The sequence below is a fragment of the Cupressus sempervirens genome, chromosome 3 (genome assembly GCF_028749045.1).
Source record: "Cupressus sempervirens isolate cs-2001-9-10 chromosome 3, ASM2874904v1, whole genome shotgun sequence".
In the NCBI taxonomy this organism is placed as follows: Eukaryota; Viridiplantae; Streptophyta; class Pinopsida; order Cupressales; family Cupressaceae; genus Cupressus; species Cupressus sempervirens.
Window position 1 is genome coordinate 59,549,844 of NC_143120.1, and position 6,000 is coordinate 59,555,843.

The following is a 6,000-nucleotide window of genomic DNA, read 5'->3' on the forward strand; positions in this document are numbered from 1 at the left end:
TAATACATAGGATTTTCTTGACCTTCTTCAAAGGTTCTCCTACCTAGCTGTTAAGCTAACCTATCACCATAGGATTTCATCCTCTAATATAGTTGTGAAAGAGTATTAGAAAATTTGACCTAATTGAGTGCAATCTCAAATTGTTGGGTTTAGGCACTTGAACTACTCTTTCTCTTCTGATCTCTACTAGATCTGATCTTTGAATATGTCCCCTGTTCTGTTCTGATCAATTGGATATATAAATGCTATCCATTTCACTAAGTCCTTTCTCTTCACACTAAAATTTCACTATAGTCTCCCCTTTTGCTACTTTTCTTCCATGTTTTCAATGGTGCATTTGTTCTTCTTATAAAGAATGCAAAGAATTAGGATTAAGTATGGATCTACGATCCAAATTGAATCTCAAATTCTCACTCATACTTTGCATTTTTCTTATTGGTTGCATGCCTTTACCATTTTTCTAATTGGTTGCATGCAAATTTCGTAGGGAATGCAAATGACTCATCCTTATCCTTTTTTTTCTTTGGAATTCCTCTAAGTCAGCTCCAAAAATGGTTTACATCTTAGTTTGTGCAAGTACAAACTCTTATGCTGATTCTGCATTGCTTGGCACATGAAGTATTACTAATGCTCGACCCACACTATTTCTGGATTGCTCAGCATCAACTATGTTTCCTAGTTTTCTTGGCACTAGTTATAACCTGTATCACTTGACATATGTTGTTATGAGTTGCTCAGAATATGAATGATTCTGTTACTTGACATGTATGATGAAAATGGTTAAGTGTGTTGACACTCATTTGTCAATACCCTTTTTATTTGACCAACAATACTAACATCTAAGGGATCTAGGATTTATTTTTTTAGTATCTAATTCACTCCTCCCCTCTTAGTTACCCCTCTTATATTTCTAATAGTTAGTAACCTATGATACTAAATGATGAGTATAGGTACTAGATATTGATCATAGACAAGACCTTAAATAATTATTTCAATATCTTTTCATAATGACATGCAAATAGAGCATATATAAATGGTGATACCTGATTCAATCAATCCATGATTATGTTGAGTAAAGAATAAGTCTTAACCTATCAGAAAAAGGGTCAAAAAGGTCAAACAAAAAAAACAAGCAATTTCTCTTTGGTTAGACCCACTTTAGGCACAAAATTAGAATGGGTCATTACCCTACATGAATACGAATGATGGGAGACCTAAGGAAGTAACAAATATTCTTGTGTCTTTATATAATGTCTTCAAGAAATATAAAAATATTGATCCAAGAAAAGATAGTTGGTAGAGAATGAGGCTCGATCGTCATGAATAATAAGATGGATTTGATTGATGGCAAGGGATTTGGACCAAATACATAGTTTTCAAGTAGCTAACATAAGTATACACATGTTCTTATGATCTCATTTCAATATGTTGAATATAAAATACTATAAGTGATATAGATCTAGTTGAATATATATTAAAGTTTCTTCTATATTATTAAATCAATGAAGATATATATGTATATATAGATATATGATATTAAATATATGGTGATTATACATGAAGTCAAATATATTATATAAATAATTTGTAAAGAATAAAAGTTAAATTGGTCACTATAGATTATTATATGTGGCATTAATAAGAAAATAATATGTTAAAAATTCAAATTTAAGTTAGATCTATATTGAAATGATTTTATTATGCATAATTATTATTCTTGGGTATTATAATAGTCCCTTTCTTACTTATATTTATACAAGCTATATACCTTGTTCTTTTCCTTTGAGAATGTTCTTGCAAGAAATTGAGGGAGATTGAGATTAAGAGGGAGACTAAGATTTTAGGAAACCATGAAAGAGAAGGAGTAGATAGAGGATATGATTTAGTTAACCTTCGGTGATCTCAAAAATATTTATTCAGAGGAAGTAAACATGTTGAGGTGGATTCTTTAGTGATCAATATTTTAGTAGTCAAGAGGACTGTGCTTCATGAATATACCTCATGACTATGTGGTTTTAATGGGCCTACCCCTTGTGTACATCATGATGAAGCGATGACTTTCAAATGATGCCATTTATATTTATAGAAGTTATTGTAAGGTGATGATCTTACAATTTCTTTTCTATTATGATGGATATCTTATGATATCTATGCAAATCCTAATAGATTATATCTTGGATGATGGATTTTTATATAGTACATATTATGGGAATGCATTTGCACATACCTTATAAACATTTTTTGAGTACTTGGTGAATACCATGTATTCTGGGAGACCAATACTAATGATATTAAATGTGATATCAAAATGATGGATATCTTCTAATCAAAGAGTGTTGGAATTTACAAGTGGAAAGATTTACTTCTAAGGGGGATGGTGGGGGGGGGGGGGGGGGGGGGGGGGTGAATTAGAAGTAACAAACTTTAACCTCTAAATTTTTTTAACTAAGATCAATAACATGCATCTAACATCTCTAATAAACATGAAAGTAAAGACATGCATGAAAATAGATAACACAAGTTTTGGTCACCCAGAAACCCTCCAAAATGAGAAGGTAAAACTGGGGTGCGGATGACACCCAAAAATTATCACTGTAGCAATATGTAACTAGTTAAGATTACAAAGTTTGACCAACATCAACGGTATTCCCTATGAAAGGCCTACCTTGTTAAAGGCTTTACACCCTATTAAAAGTGACTTGGTTAGAGGATTTACAAACATTCACTTGGAATGCCACTCTATTAAAGGATTTACAACCTTGTTAAAGATTTACAATATAGCTGTTAAGGCAACCTATCATCATAGGATTTTCATTCTCCTAATACAATGGTTAGAAATTATAGTAGAATATGTTGACCTAATGACTTACAATCTTCAATTGCTGATTTGAGATCCTTGTTCTATCCAATCTAATTTGAACCTTCTTGATCTGATATATCTCTATTCATAGTGCTGATGCTTTGTTATCATCAACTTGATTCTATAGTTTTCCTCTTCCTCTAAGTCCTTACGGCCCTTTTTCCTCCTTCAAAAATTTGGTAGCATTCTTTCATGCATTCCCACATGACTTCTTACTCACTTCCACTCAACTGTAAATTATGGGGTTTTGACCTCCTTATAAAGGTGTCAAGACTTAGGGTTAGGTACAAATCTACAATTGAGACTCATCCATTTTTCCAACTTAATTCTTTCAATATTTCTTGTTTGGTTGCATGCTTTCTCCATTTTTCTGATTGGTTGCATGCTAATTACATAGGAAATGTAATAGATTCAATCTCATCTTTTAGATCATTCAACATTCATCTTGAGTTGGCTCAAAAATGGTTTACATCTGAGTTTGTGAAGGTACAAACTCATATGTTGATTATGTGTTACTCAACACTTATTGATTACTGATGCTTGACACATAAAGGATTTTTTTCTTGCTTGGTTCCTATAATAACTCTTTCTCACTAAGAACCTATATTGGCTCAGCACATATATTGACTCGACACTTATACTTTGCTTGGCATCAATTGTTACTTGACACTTGAATAACTCAACACCTGTTGAATTTTTGGCTCGACACATACTATAGGTCAGCATCTATATTATACTCGACATCAACCTTACAATTTTCTTAAGTGAGTTGACACTCAAATGTTAAAACCAATCTAAGACCAACAATCTCCCCCTTTGACATGAGTGTTAAAAATACTTAACTAAACATTATGTATTTGATCGTTATGAGTATAATACACATTTTGTTCAACATATATAAAAAACTTCAAAAACCTATTCAAAATTTTTTAGAAGACTATATACCTCAAAAAATTGTAACTCCCCCTAAGCTAATGTGTCATTTCTATATCAAAAACTCCTCATGCTGAATTTGTCTCATGCTGATTATTGATACTCTTTATCTTTGCCTTGTCATTCCTTTCCTTATCTTCTTTGTTTTTACTCCCCTTTTACACATCTTCCCTTGAAATTTTTGTAACCTTTTGTCTTTTTCTCCTCAAAACTTCAAAATGTTATTATCTCCCCCTTTTTGACACTTATGTCAAAGGGTTCTATGAATGAATTGAATATTTAGCCAAAAAAGATTTATTTACCTCCATAATGATCTTCAGAGCATCATCCCAATTGTCTAATGCAATTTCCAATGCTTTAAGTTGGATGGTTATCTCTACTACAAGGTGTAATAGGCCTTCAAATGTAGATAGCTTGGGGTCTTACTTCAAGACATTCTTTGCATAGGCCATCTCTTTGTGCAAAAGTTCTATGTGAGGGGTCATGGTAGATTGTATCTGTATCATCTAGAATTTCTTCTTAGACCATTCAAGCAATTTAGTATTGGTATCTAGGTCTTCATTTTGTACCTAGTCCACTATGTTGGATAATTGCTCCATGATGGGCTTTGTCTCATCAGACACTTTCAAGCTAAATGCATCAAGAAAGATGTCTTTGATTTCAATCAATTCTTGCCTTTGCCTATACTCATTCCTGAGTATCTCTTGGTTTTTCTTCTTCTCCAATGCCTCTTGCACTTAATCGATTTGTTCTATGTTCATTGTTTTATAATCATAGCTTGGCATGACTATTTCCTCATCAAGTGTAGGGTCTCCATATTGAAGTACCCTTGCTACCTTGGTAGAGCTCCAACATGGTGTTGATATTTGCAAAGGTACTTCATCAGTGCTTAGTTGTTGTGTTGTGCCAGTGGGAGTCCCTATAGTAGGAAAATTGACCAATGTTTGTATTGCCTCTTATTCTTTCTCCTTATGGGTCTTCTCCTCTTCTTTTTCTTCTTTAGTTTTTCCATGGTCAATGATTGTGATCAAAGGAGGTGCACCTTCACTTTATGTTGTAGGATCAGAGGTATCCTTCTATCCTATTTGCTCCTTTGCTTGCTCCTCGACAATTGAAGTTACTGTGACCATGGAATCAACCTTAGCAGATGCATCTTGTGCTACTTTCTCTTGTAGTTGTCCACTTTTAGCTATTGGAGTATGTGAAGGTGGTTCTTGTGGATTCACCTTCTCCTTTGTTTCCTCTACACTCACCAAAATTGGATTGGTACACAATTGTTCTTGCAAAGTAGTCCAGTGAAGGATTTTTTAAGATCCTCTATAGTTAGTGGGTTGATGTTTTGAACAGATGTGTCAAGAAAATATTTTACAATTATTTTCTTTATAGGTGTAGGTGTTTTATGTGGAGGACTAGGTGGTGTCAATTGTGTGTCTTGCACACTTTGTTCTTGTTGCTACTCTTTAGCTATTGCCATATCACCTGTTTGTGTTTCCTTCTCCACTGTAACTTCTTCCTTTTCTTTCTTTCCTTCTTCCTCCTTTTCATTTTCCTCTTCTTCCTCATCATTATTCCTTCCCTCAAAGGGATCTTCTTGTCCTTTTTTCATTGTAGTCAACTCATAAATCAATTTCCACATTTCTGTGGATTTTTTCACAAATTCTCTATTTTTTTTGCAATATGCTGAAGGCTTTGTATTTGGGTGGGAATTTTCTCCCATGTTTCTTACTTGCCTTGCTTATTTGACCTTATGAGGTTAGGAATTACATGATCCAATGTTGACTCTCTTATTTCCTTCTCCATATTTAGGCAATAATGTCATTTATTTTCTATAACTGTATATAGCTCCTTAGGCATAGTATTATCCAGTTCAAGTGGAGTATTCTTGAACTTAGCCATCATAGTGTAAATTGACTCTTCCACTATATTTTTCTCTTCTCTTGTCAGCTTACTAAAATCAATGCCTTTAAGCCCTGCCAAGTATGCATTGTCTCTAATATTGTCACAAATATTTTCAAAATCTGATTTAGTGGTGTGACTTACCACTCTAAATTGTTCATTATCATCAAACTTTGTCCTCTCTTCATCTGATTTTGGAGGTGCCACATATTTTATCCTCTTTTTCTCTAGTGGCCCTCCTTGCTCTGTAGCTTTCTTCTTTTCTTATTCCTTGGATACCTTTGTTGTAGCTCTTTTATTTTCCCTTCTGG